This window comes from Dasypus novemcinctus, chromosome 4, assembly GCF_030445035.2.
Source record: "Dasypus novemcinctus isolate mDasNov1 chromosome 4, mDasNov1.1.hap2, whole genome shotgun sequence".
Taxonomy (NCBI): Eukaryota; Metazoa; Chordata; class Mammalia; order Cingulata; family Dasypodidae; genus Dasypus; species Dasypus novemcinctus.
The window spans coordinates 62,445,288-62,466,723 of record NC_080676.1 but is presented as its reverse complement, the minus strand read 5'-3'; the positions used below and the strand labels follow the sequence as shown (position 1 = coordinate 62,466,723).

The 21,436-nt window shown below is 38.8% G+C and overlaps 1 long non-coding RNA gene across 1 annotated transcript in view; it reads right to left on the bottom strand.

Annotated features, from left to right (window-relative positions):
- Window positions 1-1,791: 1,791 nt before the first annotated feature.
- The window catches only part of LOC139438816 (uncharacterized), a 34,032-nt gene continuing 14,387 nt past the window's right edge, over window positions 1,792-21,436 (bottom strand). Inside the window, exon 3 of the long non-coding RNA XR_011648543.1 lies at window positions 1,792-2,000. This is a non-coding gene — a long non-coding RNA (uncharacterized lncRNA). The remainder of the gene's footprint in view (window positions 2,001-21,436) is intronic.

Here is a 21,436-nt window from a genome sequence, read left to right as displayed (position 1 = left end):
TTGGGGGTATATGGGGACCACATATTTTTTTAATGTAACATTAAAAAAATAAATGAAGACAAAATAAATGGGTTGATAGTTTCCCAAAAGCATGCTGGTAGGTTGCTATTCTGATCTAAGAATGAATGTCAAATCAATTTATCTAAACAGCAGAAGTCCCTTCCTGGTTTGGGGAGTGCCAAAATAAATGTCATCATGCATCCCTCAAAGATTTATAGCAGGTGCAGAGAGAGACAATTCCACAGTTCCCTGGATTACAAAGCAAAACAAAATGACTGCTAAAGTGACTCTGACAAGCAGCTTGAAAACTATTCTGCAGAGTCCTAGGGGGCTTTATTTAAACAGTGGGCTCTGTAGCCAAGCACACGCCCACACACACACTCACACATAATATGTAAGTATATGTGATTTATAAAGATACTGTTTTTAGGGAAACGGACTTTGGCCCAGTGGTTAGGGCGTCCGTCTACCACATGGGAGGCCCGCGGTTCAAGCCCCGGGCCTCCTTGACCCGTGTGGAGCTGGCCCATGCGCAGTGCTGATGCGCGCAAGGAGTGCCGTGCTACACAGGGGTGTCCCCCGCATAGGGGAGCCCCACGCGCAAGGAGTGCACCCATAAGGAGAGCTGCCCAGCGCGAAGGAGGGAGCAGCCTGCCGAGGAATGGCGCTGCCCACACTTCCCGTGCCACTGACGACAACAGAAGCGGACAAAAGAAAAAAGACGCAGCAAAAAGACACAGAAAAAAACAGACACCCGGGGGAGGTGAGGGGAATTAAATTAAAAAAAAATTTAAAAAAATAAAAAAATCTAAAAAAAAATTTAAAAAAAGATACTGTTTTTAAATACATAGGTAAAAATACTTAAAACAATTATCTTATAGGAATGTAGAAGGAACACTCACTTGTGACTGGGAATATCAGGGAATGCTTTAAGGAGGACGTGGGCCTTGAGTAGGGATGAGTGGGAGATGAATAGGGAGATGAATAGGGAGAAAGTAAGGGAAGGGTCTGCTAAACAGATGGCATTTCATGAATAAGGGTACAGAAGTAGGAAAATATATGGCTTTATGGACTCACAGTCCATAAAGAATAGAGCAGAGGGTACCTGAGGCAGGAGAGAGGGAGGTAGGGAAATGGTAACAGGTGAAACGAACAAGGTAGACTGAAGGTTCTGTGTGACATATAAAAAGAGAGAACCTGATTGTGCAGATTAGCAATTTTCATCCTCCTGACATGGCAAAGGAAGCTGGTTATTGCAACTTGGAAGCTCGCTGGAGGTTAAAGAGGGTGAAAGCTAATAAGGGAGGGCATTACTTAAGAACTATAAAAACTAGGTTTTAGGTTTATTTTTTGCATCATCATTTTCTCCTGTTATCCCCAGGGCTTCAGTAAAGTTGTGTTCAACATGATTGCTTAGTCTTAATCAATTGTTGGGACAGGCTTGTTCTGAACAGGACTGGAAAAGCTGCTCCATCTTGGAGAAGCTGGTCAGGATTGATGAGTCTGCAGAATAAAAATGAGGTGCTGAGAGAATAGGAGGGCAGATTTATGAAACATGGAGGCATTCTTCAGGGACTCTCAGAAATATCTGCTGGGGCAACTTAGCAAAAGAAGAAACTTCCTTCAGTTAAGCAAGATGGAGCTTGGAGTCTCATTATTTAGAAAGTAGAGAACTCTGTGACCACACAAGGATGGGAACTTCATGACATTTATTCTTTTAGCAAGCTTTCAAAGGAATAAATCAATGCTAAACTGAGCCTATTTGTTCAGCAAATCCTGACTCACCTGCTGAAAGCTTTCTATTGATATTGCCTCCAGCCCTGGGCTGCGTAGTCCTGCCATGGCTTCTCATCCAACTTCAGGGCCCATTTAGTCCAGGGCTTCACCTCTTGGATCAGTTCTTGAAATGTCTGCTCCCATGTCTTAATATCTAAAACCATTCACCTCCTCTGAGGCCAAGATCAGTGTTTAGTGAGTAGCTTTCAGTCTTCTTAGTCACCCTGCAAAAGAAAAAAAAAATTCATTTTCTATGCTAGCATTTTAGAATGTTTGGGAAAACAAAACAAGTGTTGGAGAAAAACAGCACTAAGTGGGACATGGAGACTGATATGACCACAGGCAGAAAATTTATTGAGAAGCTCTCCCAAAAGAGGGGTTCTGAAGAATAGATTTCAGCCCACTCATGGAAGGTGCTGGTGAAAATTTATACAGTACATCAAAAGGCAAGGAAATGTTAGTTCATGGGGAGGGGGTTAGGGTCCCAAGTACAGCCTTGGGTCAACAAAGGGCTGTAAAAGTGAATTCTCTTTGTGTATGGCATTGGGGTGGTAGGCTAGGAGGTAGGGTTTTCTTGGACTGCAAGAGGGTTTCATGGCCAGGAAGGGATGAGGGTCCTTAACTGCTCCATTCCCATGGTGATATGGCTCACTCTTGGGGGGAGATACACTGTCCTCCACACGTAGGCAGTTTGCTCAATCAATTGGAATGGAGCCACAGCCTTATGACCTGGTAATCGCTGCAAATCTCTAACAACAAGTCTTTGTTCTGAGGACAGAGAGCAACAGATTTCTGTTCACAGGTTATGCTGAGAGACATCTGAAAACAGAATTCTGTTCTAGATTACAGAGGGACCTATAGGTTAGCTTTAGTTTTATTTTTCTCTTATTTTTGCAATAGGTGAAGCGCTGTTAGCACTGTGACAAAGGAGAATCATGTGACAAAGACAGAGATCCTAGTCCCATAGATAATCACACCCTCCTGAAGAGACATGGGGATGTGTGGCGGGAACACAGGTACCTGAGGAATCCTCACCACAGTCTGCTGAGGATGAAGTATTTTACAGGTGAACAGCACAGATAACTGGGTATCTTGCCCGAAGCCACCTAGTAAACAGTAGAGGTGAGATTTGAGCCTCAGTCTGTGAGACTCCAAAACCTGTCATCCCCCCACTCCCTTCCTGAGAGGAAGTTGAGAATAGCCTTTCAGTTTCCCGGCTAGCACACTAGGGTCATCTTAAAACCTTGACCTAATGGTTTGGTCCTGAGAGATCTCCTGGGTCCTGGGGCAAGAGCCAATGCTTCATAATGGTATTATTTAACTCTACCTTTTATAATATAAATTATCGTGCAGGGCACTTGAAATGAGTTCAAGGATTTGGGGGCTGGTCAAGAAAAAGGCTTGACCATGAGATGGCAGTAGCACACAAGTTCCGTGGAGTAGTGCTAGGATGGTTTTGCCTGAGAAAGGAAATCCCCCAGCCAGAGGGGAAGGAGATCAAGGGAACTCCCGGCAAGAGGCGAATCATAGAGGGGGTGTATGTGTCTTTGTGATGCCGCTTAGCAGCAGATGGGCAGTCTCTAGGTCAGAGAGCCCAGAAGCACAGCAAAGATTTGGAGTCCTGGGTTTGTCTTATCTATGAGTAGTAGATGTTGAATGCAGATTTGTGGGAATGCAAAACACTAGACTCTAAATGGTTAAAAATTAGTTTATTTGGGTTATATTTAAAACAATTGGATGTTTAAGAATTTGAATTTGGTACTTGGTGGACTTTGGAGCTAATGGTCTTTCCTGCTGTGAAAAAGTAAACATAGGGACCAATACATATGTCCAACTTATTTCTTACCACCTACCCTAAAAATGGTAAAATGAGGAGTGAGATGGAATGTGAAATCCAGAGCTATCTACTACTACTCAGGCCCAGGGGCTAAGTGTGCTGAGAAAATCATTCAGAAAAGCACAGATTTTGCTAAAATGACAATGAAAGAAACCCCAAAGAAAGAGCCAGGAGGAAGGTATAAAATCAAAAGAACCAAAACAGAAATATTCAAGTTTTCAAAGGGGCAGTTTTTTTTATGATATCTATGAAAACCTGCTTAGCTGCAGGACTCTCTCAGTACATTGCGGGGATGCTGGAGTTAGCCTAGATGGAAAACCGTGTGGATATTTATGATGGAAGGACTTTCTGTGAGTGACTAACTCAAGGTAGTCCAGCCAATTGAGGCCACCTACAGTGCTGATTCCCATACTTGAAGGCCACTTGCAACTTTTTTCAAGAGAGATGGTTTTAAAACCAGAGTCAGAGCTAGTTATTTGGGCTCAGTTCCAAGGCTGGGATGAAGCTGTGTATTCTACAGAAGCAGGATCTTTCACCACCCTTAACCTGGTCCATTTCCCTACTAAGGCCAGTGACAGAAAGCAAGCAGATTCAAAGCTGTACTCTTTAACTGGCTTTTCTCCTGCCCCTGACCCCTTCAACCAATCTTTCACTCCTGTCCTTACATCACCTCCCAAATTAACTACCTGCCTCAATTTCTTGCCTCAGGCACTGCTTTTAGAAGAACACAAACCAAGGCAAAGAGCCACTTAATTTCTTTTTCTTTATTTCCTTCCTGTGTGTGATTGTGTGATTTCCTTTCTGCATAATAATGAAGGCAACCCCCCTAGAGCTTGCAGTGAAATGATGGGAGAGCTGGGCATAAGCTTGAGGATGCATGACTACCTGTGTGCTTTTCTCTGGGAAAAAGAGCCAGGTCCCACATAGTTGAGAGTAAATCTCTACTCCTGATATTAGGGGGAGAAATAATGAGTCCAATCAGCCATCTAAACATACAACTAGAATCATGAAACCACCAAGTCATGGGAGAGCTTTAAAAGGTCCTTTAACTTTCATGCTAATGTGCTGGAGGTGCAGTTAATGTTGGGGTTTAAGATATATTTAGGGGATTTGAATCTCTGGACTGACAATGTGATAGCCAGATCCTGAGCCTCAACAGACTCCAGCACCTACAATCTGATTTATTGGACTTACCACACTCAGCTAAGATGGAGTTGAAGAAGGACAACCACCACACCATGGAGCCTAGAGTGATTACAACTGAAAATGGGAGGATTGCATCCAGCATCCATGTGGAATCTGAGCCTCCTCTTGACATAGAGGTGCAATGGACACAACCAATCCAATGTCCACATAGAAGAGGTGGCATTGGATTGGGAAAAGTGGACATAATGGACAAAGGGTATGGGGAAAGGCAGGAAGAGATGAGAGGTGGAGGCGTTTTCAGGACATGGAGCTGCCCTGGATGGTGCTTCAGAGGTAATCACCGGACATTGTAAATCCTCACAGGGCCCACTTGATGGAATAGAGGAGAGTATGGGCCATGATGTGAACCAATGTATATGAGGTGCAGAGGTGCCCAAAGATGTACTTACCAAATCCAATGGATGTGTCATGATGATGGGAACGAGTGTTGTTGGGGGGGGGGAGAGGGGGGGTGGGGGGGTGGGGTTGAATGGGACCTCACATATATATTTTTAATGTAATATTATTACAAAGTCAATAAAAAATAAAAAAATTAAAAAAAAAATAAAAATAAAAGGTCCTTTAAGCAGGAGGATTGCATCCAGTATCCATGTGGAATCTGAGCCTTCTCTTGACATAGAGATGCCATGGACATAACCAATCCAAGGTCCACAGAGAAAAGGTGGCATTGGAGTGGAGTGGGAAAAGTGGACATGGTGGCTGATATGTGTATGGGGAACGGCAGGAAGAGATGAGATGTGGAGGTGCCTTTGGGACTTAGAGTTGCCCTGGATGGTGCTGCAGGGGCAATCACCGGACATTGTAAATCCTCCCAGGGCCCACTGGATGGAATGTGGGAGAGTATGGGCCATGATGTGGACCATTGACCATGAGGTGCAGAGATGCCCAGAGATGTACTTACCAAACGCAATGGATGTATCATGATGATGGGAGTGAGTGTTGGTGGGGGGGAGTGGTGGGGTGGGGGTGGTGGGGTTGAATGGGACCTCATATTGTTTTTTTAATGTAATATTTTTACAAAATCAATAAAAAAATAAAAAATAAAAGGTCCTTTAAGTTCCATTCCTTACATGCTGACTTTGTAATGGTTGACATTTGAATTATAAGTACAAAATTCAGATACTATTCCCAGATTTATTTGAGGGAGGGGCACTAAACTTAAAATTAGAAGAAAAGAGTATGAGTTCCTCTTTTAATACTAAATGAGTTACTTAACCTCTTCAAACCTTAATGTTCTAGTTTGTGAAATGAAAATGATACTCACCCTTTTAGATTTAATGAGATATGTACTAATATGATGTAAGTATTAACTCAGATGGTATTATTTCTTAAAAAAAATATGAAGAGGCTTGAAACAATAACATTTTTATGCAATTGAGCATTTGACCTCATAATTTAGAGTTAGAAAGAGATAGAGCTCACGTATGGAGAGAGTATTTAGACGGAGAACCTAGAAAGTGTCTGTGTTTGTGTGTTGGAGACAAAAAGATGAGAAGATGAAATGAACAGCTAAATTTAGACAGCACTCTGTCTTTTAGAATGCACCCTTATCCCCACATCTACGTGGTCCCTACAATAACCCAATGGATTAAGAGTCTTAACAAGGGATGTTTTAGAAGGGGTGTGTGGACGGAGCTTTGTAAAATACAGATGTTCAGGCCCTACTACTGGAAATTCATTCCACAGGTCTGGAGCCCTGTATTTTAAAACCCTCCAAGAATGATTCTGGAATATACACCTGCATGAAAATCACTATAAATAAAAAACCTGAGGTTCAGGAAGTTTAAGCAATTGGCCAAGGTTTAAAGTTAGGTGTTAGGGTATGAAACCAGATGCTTTAACTCCCATTTCAGCTCTTTCTCCCTGCTGTGATTCTGGAAGACAAGGTCAGCCTTCATTAGTCTAGCCCTTATGGTTGAGGACTTGGCACCAGAAAGCAGCTTGCTGTCTGATGGATGAAGTCCAGGAGACAGCCATAGTCATAATGTAAGAATTTAATTAATAGCAGAACACATTGAAATCAAGAGAGGAGAGTTAAGAGAAACAGACAGATCACTCAGGGTCATTAGAATGAGGAGATGAGGAGACACCACATACCAGTAGGTATCGACTTGACTTTTTACCTCTGCAACCTCAGTCTGGGCATCACCGTGCAGATCAGACCCCAGTGGGGATCACTGTGGCCCCTCCTGACATCAGTAAGAATTTTAAATATGTGGAAAGAGCAGCACAAATGCCAGGTCAGTAGCAGGAAACCAGTAGGCTCAAAGCTACAGGCCCATCCATGGATGGTTTGGTGAATATGCTAAAGTGCTCCTGATATTACCTCAAAGCCAATGGTTTGCAAAGACTCAGACTTGTCCTCTGAAGGACAGTTCAAGAGTTTCTTGCAGTTTTACAATTTGAACTGGAGCCTTCCACTGTGGTCCTTGCTTTATCCTGAGTTCACTCCCACAAGTCATTTCTGCAGACTGTTTCACAGCACCTCTCTGTCTCTGTAGTGCACACCTTTTATTCCCAGCCACAGGATCTAGGATTAGGTTTTCCACTGTTGGAGAAAAAGAGGTCAGTTCTATCTCTCTCCTGCCAATCCTTCAAAGAGGTTTTTTTTTTTCCTCCCCATTTTCATTTTTAAAAAGCAAGATACAATTTAACTCCATTTCAGTGAGGACAGGCTGGCTCTATGAGCACCTTTAATTATTGGGTATCATCAGCATGTACAAGTCTAGAGAGAGAGAGATCAACGAGGCCTACTGCTTCAGAACAAATCTCTCCTTGTATATGGCACACTTGGAGGACAGTAAGACTGGGAAGATTACAGCTGATGAATCTTATAAAATTTGAGGGGTGGATATTATTGCACTGTTGTCTCTCCATTCTCTTCCCTTAAATCCCAGTATTTGTAATGCTCAGTCTTGTCCAATTTTGGCTGCAGCTGGATGGCTGCATAAAACTGTAAACCCTCTGATGGTTCCCCTTTTTGTGTGTATTTTCCCATTTTGTATTTTTTATAATCCATGTCACCCAAGAATGGATTAATTTTTGCATATACTTTTTGTTCTTGTTAAGCTCCTGAGGTATGGAAAATGAATATTCAAAGTGTTACTTTGTAGAACTGAGCTAAAAAATTATTCTGACATAGCTATATAGGAAGAAGGAAATGATATGTTCACTGGGGGAGTTTAATAAACATAAAGAAGACCAGTCTAAGGGTGAGAAGATCAGGATGTGAATCCAGGCTGCAGCAGTAGCTGATTGCCATGATCTGGATCATCACTTCACCCCTTTGCCTCAGCTTCCCTTTCTGCATAATAAAGAATTGCATTCGATGGTGTCCAAGATCGGTCCCAGTTCTGGCATTCTGTGTATGCATGGGGGCACCAGGAATGCAAAGGAGTCCTCCTATATTCTACATTAATGCTGTTGGCAACATCAGGTTGTTCCCAGTGTGCAGCAAAGTAGTTAACTTGAGTGCAGTCCTCCAGAAGGGAGAATGCCTACTTCCTGGGATAATTAATGCTTCCTTCAGAGAAAGCTGGGGAACTGAGGTAAAGCTGAGGCAGATGAAATGTAAAACACGCTTGCTATATGAGAAGGACAGTATCTATAAATCAGTGCCACAGAAGAGGGAAGAGAGATGAAGTAAATAGGACTATTTATCTTGAGGAAGGAAAGATTCGCAAGACAAAATAGCTATCTGCAAATACGTAAAGACATTTCATGGGGGAGAGGAAGCAAGTTATTCCTGATAACTCCAGAGAGCTGACCTGCAAGGAGAGTATTTCAATTCAGTCTAATGGCTAACTGAACAATACTGTCATTGGAAACTGAACAAAGACTTAGTGGGCTACTTCCTCCCACCAGCTCCCTCACTAAAGGCATCCCAGAAATTCTGATATAACATAAAGAGGGCCAGATTAAGAATTAAAGAAATGGATTAGAATCCGAGATTTCTCAGGAATGGGTTGAGTCACTATACAGGGTGACCAGATGGTAAGGATATTGAATAGGAGAGTTCAGCACCAAATTTTGGCTAGAGGAGACAATTTTAAGGTCTCTTCCAATATTAGACTTACAACAATTATTTGGATACATCTAACTCTTTCCCCAGAATTGAAAATTAAACATGTCCCGTACCAGCTTGGTACAAGGCAACTCTTGTTATGAGTGGGTGTTTGTTTACAAAAAAGATTCTTGAAGAGTTTAGGATACTTCATTCTCCATGGCTTCTTCTAGTCCTCAGGTCAATGAGCACAAAATGATCTTTATTTGTCTGTAGACTTCTGAAATGTTTCCATTCTTCTCTGTATAATTTCCCTAAGTGCTAGACAGATGTGAAGTGTAACAAGTACGACTGAACCTAGATTTATGAATAAAATGAATTGAGAATTGAAAACAAAACAAATCACGACAGGACCTCACTTAGAAACTGCACTTACCTCAAGAGGCATGATACACTTTTATTCTGCCAAGAGTTAGCTTTGATAAACAAAATCCATCTTACCCTCCTGATCCCATTCCATTTCAATGGCCGTCACCCCCATTCATTTAAGTTCCTGGGTCCCATGGCCACATATTTGACCTTGTTATGTTCTAAAACACCTACCTGTCTAATCACATTCCACTCTCTCATTCAACTACTCCCACTGTGCCTATTGTTAAATGTCAACAGCCCCTGACCTTTCTAGTCTCTCCATCCACCACTACTTTTACTTCCTTCTCTCTGCAATATGAATTTCAACACAGACTGTGACCTCTGACTCTTAAAACTCTAAGATTAAAATTAATCAACTTTTCACCTCATTCAAGATCATAAGCATGCTGAACGCCATTGGAAACACACACACATACACAGACATTGAACTCTTCCAGATTGTCCATAAATCTCTCTGCTTCCTTGTTTCCCCTCCACTAGAACTGTTTCAAATAGTGTGCCCTCCCCACCAAATTCCAACCCTGTCGTTTCACTACCTTTCCCTCAGGAGATGACCTTACTGCCTTCACAAGGAAAGCTGAAATCTTCAGATGAAAATTTTCTTGATTTTCTGCCACCAAAACTATCAACTGTCCTTGGTCTGCGCTCACCCTTTCTTCACTCATGTTTTGATAGTAGAGGTATCCTTCAGTCAATGTTGAATAATGACTTCAGTCCTTCGTCAAAACCTTGACATTCAAATTTCCCCTATTCTGTATCTCTAATCTTTTTTCTACTGGCCCCTTTCACTCAGCATTAAATATGTTTAAGTCTTTCATGTCTCAAAAAGCCCCCAACATTTACCCTTATCCCCAAACCCCTTCCAGCTACCCTTTCCTCCCTGTCATAGCCAGATTTCTCAATGATTCACCTACAGTCACTGCCTCCACTTCACTTACCTCCCACTTATTTAGCCCAGCACATTTGGCTTCTCTCCCTGACACACCCCTTACACCAGACTCCATGGTCACCATTGACCTCCTTTTTGTTAAATCCATTGGGCGATTTTCAGTCTTCATATTACTTGATCTTTATGCAGAATTTTTACTATCGACCTCTCTCTGAAAAAATTTTTCTCTGGTTTCTATGATGCCACACATTCTTGATTTTGTTTTGTTGTCCTCTGATTCCTAGCCACTCATTCTTAGTGTTTCCAAGTTCTTTATTTTATGCCTATTAAAATTCCTCAGAGTTTTCATGCTACATACTTCTGAGGAAATCCCATCATTCCTATGAACAATTGCCTTATATACCCTGATATCCATCTGAGTCCTGATATTATACCTTATCTTCAATTACCTCCTGTACATCTCCACCTTGATATCCACAGAAGAGTCAATGTATTCAAAATGTACCTGATTATTTTCTCCTCCAGACCACCTCCTTCATCTTTGTTTCTTATTTCACTTAATGATATCACCACCATCCACCTACTGGCATAAGCTGGAAGCCAAGATGCCAACTTGCCCCTCTTTCTCCATCTTTCTGGCCTACTACATCACACAAATCACAAAAATCAGTTAATTTTTCCTAAATCAATATTACTCAAACCTTTCCATTCCCTCTGTTACCACCAAGATGGGTCACCATTATCTTTGTCCTCCTTGCCTCTCTAATCCATTGTTCAACTTCATTCAAAGATTCATCTAAAACTCAGATTTTACCATACTAATCCATGACTTCCTCACCACTCAAGAGGAAGATCAAACTCCTTGACTTGACTCCCAAAACCTTTCATGACCCATCCATTACCCATCCTCTGTTTACCTCTTTAGAACCAAGGTTTCTCCATCTCAGCACTATTGACAGTATTGACTGAGTAATTCTTTGTCGTGGGCGGTTATCCTGTGTGCTGTAGATGTTTACCTGCTTCCCAGGCTTCTACCCGCTGGATGCCAGTAGCAAGCCCCTCCTCCTAGTTTTGATAACCATATATGTTTCCAGATGTTGCTAAAAGTCCCCTGGAGGGTAAACACCACCACTTTGGCCTAATCTCTTACTACACCCTACACTCTACATGTTTAAAGTTCTAGCCATACTCAACTTTTCTCTGTTCCTCTAGTGAATAATTTTTTATTTTTTATTTAATGAACACATATAGTATTTACTGTATTGTATGCACTATTCTAAGTGCTTTACAGATATTAACTTGCCTATGTTCATTATAATTGAATGAGGTAGCTACCATTCTTGTCCCTATACCACAGGTGGAAACACAAAGAACTTCAGTCATTTGCCAGCTATCTCAACAGCTGATTGATACAGAGCCAGGAGTCAAACCCAAGCAGTCTAGCTCCAGAATCTTGCTCTTCTGCCTCTCTGAATTCTGGGCCTTCCCTCTCTGTCTAGACTGCTTCTCTATCACCTCTTCACCTGGCCAACTCCTTCTCATCCCAAAGTCTTAGCTCAGTCTCTTTTTTCTCTAGGTTTTTATTGTATCCCCCAATAAAGTTTATGGGGTAGGTACTGGTATTTTTTCCTTTAATACTGCTTTCACATGTGTGTATCTATTGATGCCATTATACTATAATCTCTTCTATGAAAAACTCTTTGATAGGAACTCTTTCTAGCTGGTATGATACTGTACTCTCACACTTAGCAATGAAATGTCTGCCAAGTAATAGGTGCTCAAAAATATTTCTTAAATGAATGAATGAATCTAAATATCTATATTATAATATGAACCTTTGGTATTATTCCCTGAGCTTCTTAGTTCAAAATTTCAAAATTTAGTATTATTCCAAGAAGTTTTCAGCCTTCTTGTTTCCTTCTGATTGATTTTGGATTGATGGAGTACCAAACTGAAATTTAATAAATAAATAAGTAAATAACTGCTAATGGGCTTTCCTTTCCTATCAGTTATCAAAATTAGGTTATCCCATTTTAACAAACTGGGTGATTACTGTAATAGACTTACAAAGTTAAAGATCTGTCCCAGTAGTGTTTAAATCACTTCTGGAAATTGTCTCCATGTCTGAGAACACACTAAGAGGGATACATTGAAAACTTTAATATATTCTGGCCGACTCCCCATTATCCATTTAACCCTTTCCCCTGGGTAGCATCTGTGTGGTAAAGTGGGGAATGGTGAATTGTCCTACTCCCAGTCTCAGAAACAGGGGACATGCCAAGATTGATCTAAGCCCACTACTGAAATTGCATTCCTCTCCAAAAAGAAAATCAGAGCTCCCTCCCCTCCTGGATCCTGTGAAGTATAGAGATGTACCCTGGAAGTGCTACAACTATTTGCCTCCTTCAGAAAGCGTGGCCTTGGCATGAGGCTGACACTTCAGAGGCAGAGAAGAGTAATCAAAACTTGGTCCTTGACAATATAACTGGGCCATGGCAAAGGTAAACTACTACAAATCTAAACTTCTCAGTCTCCTTTTATCTAGCTCTAAATGTCTAAAGGTCCACAATTAATCCTTGACTGATTTGGGCCCAGCATTTGATAAGGGAAAGTATAAGCCTCTAGAATCATTTTCTTGTTAAATAAAATTACTGGGGAAAAGAAAGAATATTTAATTTGTATCCTGAGAATGTGTGACTAAATAGATATTTCTTCTAACAACATCATACAGTTTTATAAAGTAGATAGATCTGGAAGGATTGAAAGCCAAGAATATCTTTAACAGAATACAAACACCAAGAGTGCACTGGATCCTGAGGAAAACCAAAGCAGTGTAGGAGAGAACAAGTTCAAAAATATCTCCCATAAACCAAAGGAAAGGGAGAAGGAGGTGAACATACGGGGGAGAGGGGTAGGGATTAAGGAACAGATTCCAAAGATCCCATTTAAGCATAAAAGAAATCCTGGGAGGAGAAAAATTCAAACTGAGAGAAAATGCAAGAAGGAGTCAACTTTCCTTGAGTCAAAGGAAGTTGAATTTGAAAGGATACATAAGGAGCAGTTAAAAGAGAGTCCTACACATATACATACTTTGATAAAAGTTCTGTATATCAGAGGGAAAAAACACCCTCTATTTTTCAGAAAGGGGTGGGAGAAAATAGCTTTTCTACAAAGAAACAAAATTAGTTGGCTTCAGATCATTTCTCAGTAATATTAAATACTAGAAGAAAATGAAGCAACATTTGCAGTGGTTGAAAGAGAAATAGTCAAGGCTGAAAAATCTATCAAGTCAAGTTACTTTCACATGAAAGGGGGAAGAAAAATTTCTTAACAAGTAAGAATTCAGATAGCATATATATATACTTGCACTTCCTGGAAACCTTATTAAAATAGTGCTCTGAAAGATAAATAAAATACCTCTAGAATGGGAATGTCTTCAGTCAGTATTTCAATATTAAATAAGTTTTGCTGTTAGTGTCTAACAAAAATTTTTACCATATTTGAGATATTTCATATTCTTAAAAATTTTACATAATTTTAACCACCAACATGGAACCTCCATGAGGCAGGGTATTTTACCTGTTTGGTTTGCTCCTACTCTCCAGTGACTAGAAAAGGGTCTAGTACATAGTGTTCAAGAAATATTTGTTGAAGAAATGGATATATTAACCAGAAATGGCTGCTGAACAAATCCCAATGCTATTCTTTCATATGGTTTTACTCTTTTAGTAATTAAAGTTCTGATTTACAGTCATGAAATTCCCAATCCTGAAAAGCCCTTGTACCTGGGAATACCTCTTTTTAGTTAAGGTATACTATTCTTTGAAAATATACAGCTGCATTTCATTTGCTATGATTTTTATAACTGTGCTTATAGTAGATATTCTTGTTTTGTGTTTTTGTTTAGTGTGTGTGTGTGTTTGACTTGTTTTTGTTTTGTCTACCCAGAATCCATTCTTTCTTCTCTTGTAAGAGCCCCTGATTTTCCTTTGGAGAATTACTCTCAGCCCATGAAGTTCTGTCAGGCTGACACCACCTGTGCTTGAGGGGTTGACCCAGAATCTACTCCTTGCCAATTGAAGCATCAAATCTTCTGACCACAATGAATGATTCAGAGATGGGCGTGAGACCCAACTTGGACCAAAGAGACCTCGTTTAGAGACAAGTGCTGGAATTGTTGGCAGAGAGGTGCTTTTATTCTGCTGGAGTATCAAACCAACAGACCGTCAGCTTGACCTGCTGGTAGATGTCTAGCACCAGCCAGGGGAAAGTGTGCTTGAGAATGAGGCCAGTGCAGAGGAAATCTTTAAGTACTTTTCCCACCATGCCAGAAAGACATACTCTCATATTATTTGGTAACATGAGCAAATAAGCCCCTCCTTTACATTAGCCAGTCTGACACAATTAATGTACTATTCATAAGTTAGAATTGTCTATTTTTATGTTTTGGGCTCTCTTTATCAAGTGTGGATGTCAGATCTACACCCTACTCAAAAAGATTTAAGAAGATTTTCATCCTTTTACATTCTAGAAATTGTGGGAATGCTAACTATTCACCCATCCTTCCATCCATATTCAGAACACATTGGAAAACAGACACTGAACTAGAAGTGTTTGTACAATATACACTTTATTTTTGGCAAAGCTAAACTGAAAAACATACAGCTCTGCTGCCAGAGTGGGGTCTTCCTGAACTGAACTTCCAACCCAGTCACTGGAAGGTGCTGGGGAACAAAAGCCTCTCCCAATGATGCCCCTACACACACACACACACACACACACACACACACACACACACACACACACAGTGGGGAGGGCCTGAGGGTTCTGTGCTGAGTCAATTTTATTTCAACATTCCTGAAAAAGTAGATATTTCATTTAGATTTTTCATCTAGTTAAGCTTTTCTCATTCTCAATGCCTCATATATTTCATTTTCTGCCTTATTCAAAGCCTTAATTTCTAGGGACTTGATTTTTATTTATCTTTTTCAAAATCCACCCCTTTAATTCATTAATTCAGGGTTTTTATTTTTAGTATTCTAAGATATTAATTTTTGCTTTTCTTTCATTAGTTACATATATTAAATATAGTTGGCTTATTTTGTTAATTTTTCTACAGTCTTGAGTTGAAATCTTGGTTGTTAGTTTTAGTCATTCTTGATTAATAGTAAAAATATTTAAATCTATGAATAGTCCTTTAAGTACTACTTAACACCAGCTCTTCGGTTTGCTATGCACTGTTCTCGATTTTGTTGACGTTTTAGATAATCTCAGAGTACTTTTAATTTCCTTTCTTTAAAGAAGTGGGATTTTGTTTGGACTTTTTTTTTTTTAAATTTTCAAGAGATTTCAGTTTTGATATAATTTATGTGATCTAGTTTGTGTGGTAGACCCAAAATGTTGTACATAAGATTTTTACATTTTAAAATGTATTATGAAGGATTTTCTTTGTAACTCAGTACATCAAGATTTCCTTCTAATTATATGGGCATGTGAGAATATACATATATTCTCAATGGGGCACCAAGTGCTACATCATATAGTAAATTGATTTTATTAAATATATAAATTATTTAATTAAAAACTCTGTAATTGCTCTTTTATTAAATTTTGTTTATATATCCTAGAGTTTTGCTTTCTGTGTTTTGCTACACATGGCTTAGAGTACTGAAAATTTGTGACAAGTACATAGTCTTGGTATTTTTAATCAAATAGAAAGTGTTCTCCTCTGTTTTTGTTCTTGACCTCAATTTTTACGGCATCGGAGGTTAACATCGCCACCTTTGGTTTCCTGTTTTTGTGTTTTACGATATGAATTAAATCTTTTTATTATGGAATATAATATGTGGAAAAATGCATAAAACATGAAAATATGGCTAAAAGAATACCCCCAGGTCAAGAAATAGGGTGTAGAATATTGAACTTCCGAATCCCCCAGTTCTTCTCTATCTTTCCCTCCAATGTTAACATCATTCTGGCTTTTATGGGAATTGCCTCCTTTTTCTTCTTTATATTTTAACCACTAAAGTCTATATTCCTTACTTTAAGGTCTCAGTTTGTCTGTGCCTGTTTCTGAAATTTATATAAATAAAAATCGGTATAAATTTAATGTCATACTTCTCTTGCTCCGTATTGTGTTTTTAAGATTTATTCACCTTACGTGTAACTCCAATTTTTTGGTTTTGGGTGGTAGTAGTGATGCTGTATATTATTTCATTCTATAAATGTACAGCAATTTATTTTTCTCTTCCACTGTTGCCTGGCATTTAGGTTGTTTCCAATTTGGGGCTGTTTTGTATAATGCTGTCATGAATATTGTTGGACAAATTTCTTGTGCACTCATTTCCACTGGTTATTCAACAATAATTAGTAAGTATCTTCAAGTTTAGGAGAGATCCCCAAACCATTGTAAAAAGAAAATGTCCTTATTTATAATTTCAAAAAGCATTTATGAATTGCTATTGCTTCACATTCTTACCAGTATGAGATATGATTCATCTTTTTAATTACAATCATTCTGGTGACTGTGTAGTGATATCTTCCAGTGATTAAAATTTTGCATTTCTGGGATTATTAGTGAAAGTAGGTGCTTTTTTTACATTATTAATTGTCTATTAGATTTCTGACTCTTGTTAAATACCTGTTCAAGACTCTTGCTAACTATTGGATGATCTGCAATTTTCTTATTGATTTATTTGTTAAGTTATATTTTACGGATATTAATCCCTTATATGTGTTATAAAAATCTTCCCACATTCCATGGCTTGCCTTTTTGCTCTCTTAATGGTGTCTTTTGATCAACAGAATTTCTTTATTTTAGTATATTCAAATTTCTCTTTCTTTTCCTTGTGGTTAGTGCTTTTTGTGCCCTTTTAAATAATGCTTTTTACACTGAAGTTGCAAAGGAATTCTATTTTATCTCATTAAAAAATGTATTTGTTTGTCTTTCACATTTAGGTCTATAATCCTCTTGGGAGTGATTTTTCAAATGTGGTGTGAGTTAGAGATCAAGCTTAATTTCCTCCCAATACCATTTACTGAAAAACTGCCCTTTTCTACTCTGCCACCTCACCTCATTGTCACCTTTATATCAAATATCCATATACAAGGGGGTCTTTTCCCAGGTTCTCTGTTCTCTTCCATTGGTTTATATCCCTGTACTAAAACTAAACTGTCTTAGTAACTGTAATTATATAAGTCTTCCTATCTTGTGCAACATGTCTTCCTACCTTGTTTTCTGCTCCAAAAATATCTTGGCTGTGCCTCTTTGTATCTACATATAAATTTTATAATCAACTTGTTAAGTTTCCAAAGATAATAATTTTGGATTTTGAATGGGATTATATAGAATCTTTAGATCAATATCTAAAATAGATATCATATTTACAACACTAAGTCTAGTCCATGAATATGTTATGTCTCTCCATTTAGTTTGTTTTCTTTAATGTCTCCCAGCAATGTTTTATGGTGATCTGCAAAGAAGCCTTGCACATCTTTTGTTATATTTGATCATAGGTATTCAACAGTTTGGAATGCTCTTGTTAATAGTAAATTTTTACAATTTCATATTTTTAAATTGCTGGTTGCTGTGATATATGAATACATTTGGCTTTTGTATGATGATCTGTGCCTAGAAAACTCACTAAATGTTCTTATTAATTCTAATAATTTACCTGCAATTTTTCAAATTTTCTACATATACCATCATATATCTATAAATAATAACAATTTTATAATTTCCCTTCACAACTTTTACACATTTTTTATTTGTCTTGCCTTGCTGCATTATATAGAACTTCCAGAATAGTAATAAAAATAGAAGTAGAAATCAGGTATTTTGTACTGTTCTTACCTGCAGAAAGAAATCTTCAACAATTCACCATTAAGTAAGAATATGTTGAAAGATTTATGTAGCTACCATCCAGGTTTGCTAAGATTTTTTTTTCATTGATTAATATTGAATTTTATCAAATGCTTTTCTTCATCTATTCATATGATTATATGATGTTTTTCTCTTTTATTCTGTGCATGAGACTAATGATTGATTTCATGATTGTTGTTCAATGAACCTTGAATTTGGTAATGATGTCAACTTAAATGTGAGGCATTACCCTTTTAATATATTGCTAGAATCCATTTGTTACTATTTGTTTAGGACTTTGCATTTATAGCTATAATATAAGTGAAATTGACCTGTAATATTCTTTTTTCATACCATCCTTGTCAGATTTTGGAATCAGGACTATGTTGGCCTTCAAAAACAAGTTGGAAGGTGTTCCCTCTTTCTATTATCCGGGACAATTTATGAAAGGTTGGTATTATTTCTTCCTTAAATGTTTGGTAAGATTACTTATGAAAGCATTTTAACCTTGAGTAATCTTATTCTGTGGTTTTCATTTATATAGTTTCTATGCTTTGTTCTTGTGATTTTTTTGAGTTCTACTATTTCTAACAGAAAATAGAAACTATTTCTAATAGAAAATAGAAAATAAAAAATAGAAACTATACTGTTTCTATTTTTCTAACAGTGAGTTTTAAACATTTAACAAACGCAATTAAGCTTATCCTAATAAAAAATTGGATTTAAAAAAATTAGGTAATAACTATGCTGATATTCCCACAAGAAGAGAATTTTAAAATGCTTTACCTTACTTTATCCTGTTTCTGCCTAATAAAATAGTTGGAATATTTATTTTGATTTATTAAAATATTACTTTCAGGACAGTTGTGGGTGCCTGCCTCCCACATGAAAGGTCCCAGGTTCAGTTCCCAGTGCCTCCTAAAGAAGATGAGCAGACACAATGAAAAGAAACAGAGAACAGAGACAACAAACAGACACACAAGCAGACAGAGTGAGAAGACACCATGCAGACAGACAAGGCAGCCATCTCAAGGGGAAAAAAAACTTAATAAAAATTTTAAAAAAAATTACTTTCAGAATCCCTCTTCTATTGTCTTAATTTACTGAATTCATTCAATAATCAGAATTTTTTTATCTTCAACTTATTAATGTGGTATATTATAATGATTGATTTTCTTATGCTGAACCACCCTTGCATACCTGTTATAAAACCCATATGATCATGGTGTATAATTTTTTTAATATACTTTTTTATTTTTTAAAAAAGAAACTGAGATCACAAAAATATTACACAAAAAATATAGGGTATTCTCATAAGTCCTGTTCTCTAGTCCTCCCACATTTTCCCACATCAAAAACATCCTTCATTAGTGTGGTACATTTCCCACAATTGATGAACACATCGTGGAGCATTGCCACTAAGCAATGATTATAGTTACATTGAGTTTACACTCTCTCCCACACATTTTTGCAAGTTATTACAAGATACATAATGGTCTGTATCTGTCATTACAATGTCATTCAGGATAATTCCCAAGTCCTGAAAATGCCCCCAAATTACACCTATTTTTTCCTCTCCTTCCCATCAAAACCTCCAGTGACCACTGCCCCCACATCCATGATACAAGTTCTTCCATTGTTAGGATCACAAGTTGGGTATTTTCATAGAAGTTACAGCTACAAATTACAACTGAGGGAGTGCTGATTTCCTAGCCAGGGGAGATCTGTCATATTCCCCAATGGAACAGCAACAGTCCCTCAAGTGCAAGGGCAGAGCCCAGTGAAGAAGGATGCTCCAGTGATTGGCCCTTGATACTGATGACTATGCTTATGAGCCTGCGTGTCTGAAATTTGAACTAGGCCAAGAGGAGGGTACCTAAGAGTTACCTCCTGAGAGCCTCCATGTTTCTCAAATGTGGCAACTCTCTAGGCTAAACTCAGCATGTAAATAAATTAACTTCCCCCGACCATGGGACATTACTCCCAGGAATAAGCCTCCCTGGCACCAAGGGATTACTACCAATCACTAACTAGTGATGCAATAGAAAAAGACCTTGAATAAAAGGTGGAAATGGTAAAGACAAATGAGTTTATATGGCTAAGAGTCTTCAAAAAAGAGTCAGGAGGTCATCAGAGGGGTCACACTTATGCATGCCTCAGCAGGATCTGAGAGACAGCCAAAGTAGATACAACCCCAGGTACCAGTGCCACGGAGACACACAGGTTCTATGACCATGACATTTGACTCTGGAGTTCAGTGCCTGGTCAGTGGGCCCTACTTTGGAATTTGTGTTCCTGAGTGTGATGGAGTTGGACTCAGATGTGAACTTTCTACACATACCTCTTCTGTCACTTGTACTGAACCTGGGGTTGGTGCTGGGGTTGGTGTATACCCAGGAGACTTCAATCTCTGGATTGGCCATGTGCCAGTTGGGCCCTGAGTCTCAGCAGAGTTGAAGCTCCTACTCTCTGGTTTGTTGGACTTGCACAGGTCGGCTAACAGGGAGTTAAGGATGGTCAACCACAACATCAGGGAACCAAGAGTGCCTACAACTCCAAGCAGGAGAATCACATCCATCAACCATGTGGGATCAAGCCCCCTCTCAATATAGAAATGGAGTGGACATCACCAACCCAGGGTCCACAGGATGGAGAAATAAAATATAGATTAGAGTGAACTTACTGGTATTCTACTATAGAACTAATGTGACTAGTAATGAAAGAAACTGTAGCATTGATCTAGAGAAAGTGGCCATGGTAGTTGTTGAGAGCAGGGAGAGGGAAGAAGAGATGAGATGTGAGGGTATTTTTGGGACTTGGAGTTATCCTAAATGATACTGCGGGGACAGATGCTGAACATTATATATCCTGCCATAACCCACTGAATGTACTGGGGGAGAGTGTAAACTACAATGTAAACTATAATCCATGCAGGGCAGCAGTGCTCCAAAACGTATTCACCAAATGCAATGAATGTGCCACAATGATGAAAGAGGTTGTTGATGTGGGAGGAGGGGGGCTTAGGGGGTGGGGTATGTGGGAATCTCTTATATATTTTAATGTAACATTTTTTGTGATCTATGCATCTTTTTAAAAAAAAGATAATTTAATTAAAAATAAAAATAAAAAACAAGTGTACAGTAGAACAACTGTAAGTCTACTCTAGTCTATCATCCATTCCTCAATTCTGAGGATATTGTGATGGTGATGCCCACTCCAACTCTAATTGAGAGGGGTTTAGATCCCATGGGGCAGATGGATGGGACTTTCTTGCTTGCAGTTGTGGTCTCTCTCTATTCCTTGAGATGGTCATTGTCAGTCATCATCAACTTGTTATTTGTCCTGGGTGAGCCCAATGATCTAGAGAGTAGGTGCTGCAAGTCTATTGAGATTCAGGGCCCAATTGATACATTGATAGCCCAAAGATTTAAT